Consider the following 2,314-nt stretch of genomic DNA (forward strand, 5'->3'; position numbering starts at 1 on the left):
AGCAATAGCAATTAAAGTATAAAATTTAAATGTAGAGAGAAGATGAGCAAATTAAAATAAAGTTAAAATAAAATCTTCTCTGAGTATCAAAGACTCTGATTAAAATTTAGGATTATAGTTTATGATTGATCACACCAAAAATTTAGCTCTCCATAGAACTAAAAATAAAACAACATAAGATGAGAAATTGTCAAGTCATTATTGGAGAAATTGAAGAAGAAGATGAATCACGATCGCTGCCACCCTTTTTCTCTTCTCTATCCAAATCGTCCTTTTTTTGTATATGTTCTTTGTAACAAACCTAATTTTTGCCATTTTTTACAAAAAAAAACCTCCCCCCTTTATTTTTATAAATAAACATTTTTCTTAAAAATGTACCTGTCTAAATAAAGCGACATCAAAATTAACAATCACCACTGGACTTAGGGCAGATAGGGCCCAATAAATAATTTATAGCAAGTTCAGGGTTCAACAACAGTTTATAAATATAATCAACTCTGCTCAACATATACATTTTTCTTATACTATCAATATGTGTAATCTAAAATAAATGGGCTTGGCCCAATAGAAAACATGGTCCAGATTGACGTATTTAAAAGTTATCCAATTTAAATAAAAAGATTAAGTAGTTATAATCAAATAATCTATAACAATTATCCAAATAAAATTTATAAAGGTCCCTAGGTCATGGCAATTATAATTACAAAATAAACAGAAAACCACGTGCCAAGCTGAGAGAAGGGAGCCTAAGCTCACTTCTTCGGTGCCTTCCCTGTAGCTCCACTTGATTGCTCATCTAAAAATGATAAGAAGTAACATGTGAGATTAAAAATCTTAGTAACAATTGGTTATTTTAACATATACCAACATACTTCTTGAAATCAGTTCACAACCATATCCATAGATATACATATAAATTTCACAATTAATACATAAAACAAGAAATGTAATATTCACAATTTTATAACAATTTCTAAATCAGTGTCAAATTAAAACAATAGTGATACATTTCCCAACCTCACCCTTATGGCTCTCAACTCCCTTATTACCACTAGCTGGAGCCTAAACTGAGGTTATACTCAGCCAAAGGTACATTGCCGTCAGAATAGGACTCCCTTCCTTAAAAAGAAGGTGCCTATCGTCCCAAAATGTCAGAGATATTGAGAACTACAAGAAAAAAGCCAACCACTACGTGCGTAGTGGAGGCAAACCACGTGGCATAATATTCAATCATTAATCCCAAACAACCAATTATATTACTGGCCATCCTTATTACCTCTTTTGCATCACATAAAAAAAATGTCATATTTCACAATAAGATCACACAAGTATTAATATATATATATATATACACACACATAATACTAAAAACCAGTATCTCGATATATGAAAGGATATTCCAATGTTACCTCTTCTCCAAGATATAACTAACTCAGACGTGTAGGGAACTTCTTAACCACGATAATAGATTAATCTACGACATCGAATGATATAAATACCATTAGATATATATATATATATATATATATTATAATTTATCAATTAAATATAAAATTTAACTAAACTTCTCAAATTTACAATCATATCCTTCCAATTTAAATCCCTCTGGTAAAAAAAATCCAAAATTAATTTAAATTAACTTATCTAAATCCCAAAAACATAATTTAATCTATATAGATATCCTATACATCAAAGATCAAAATTTTATAGTTAAAAACTTAATTTTAAACTCTCAAATCAATTAATAGAATAAATCTAAACCAATAGAATTTAAGTACTAATTTATCTCTACTAATTAATAGTTTCCATTGTTAAAAGTGAATACTTACCCTAAGTTTTAAACTTTAGAATTTGCTCCACTCATCAAAATTTTACTATCATTAGAAAGCTCTAGACGAGTAGGAAAATATTTATAAAGGAGTTTTGATAATAGAAATAGTTTTGAGCATTAAATCTTACCTCAAAATGTCTTGCCTTCTCCTTTCCTTCTCCTTCTCTCTATCTCTCTCTCTCTTTCTCTTTTCTCTCTTTCTTGTGCGTTTCTATGGGAAGAGAGAAAGCAAAGAGCACTTTTATATGCTCTTTCCACCGCCTCTTATCTCTCTCTTTTTCTTTTTTTTTTTGGCTATAACTTAATAATTAAGTTAACAAGCCCCCTTTTTTAAAAAAAAAACATCTTAACATAAAATTATATTCTATGTTAAACAAAAAGAGATCTTCTAATTAATTTCTTTATCAAACATTCTTTCTATTTTTCATTAATTCTAATTGACTCTAAAAAATTAAATTAGAATGTTACATTCTTTGTCTCCTA

General features: G+C 28.7%; 1 long non-coding RNA gene across 1 annotated transcript; it reads right to left on the reverse strand.

The window, feature by feature from the left end:
- Positions 1 to 675: 675 nt before the first annotated feature.
- LOC129305185 (uncharacterized) lies at positions 676 to 2,023 on the reverse strand. The gene is made up of 3 exons (XR_008591916.1): positions 1,960 to 2,023; positions 1,410 to 1,474; positions 676 to 796 (listed from the first exon to the last, which is right to left on the reverse strand). It is a non-coding gene; the product is annotated as an uncharacterized LOC129305185 (long non-coding RNA).
- Between the last annotated feature and the right edge of the window lie 291 nt (positions 2,024 to 2,314).

This window comes from Prosopis cineraria, unplaced genomic scaffold (assembly GCF_029017545.1).
Source record: "Prosopis cineraria cultivar Desert tree isolate PC_DT_omini unplaced genomic scaffold, ASM2901754v1 PC3, whole genome shotgun sequence".
Lineage (NCBI taxonomy): Eukaryota > Viridiplantae > Streptophyta > Magnoliopsida > Fabales > Fabaceae > Prosopis > Prosopis cineraria.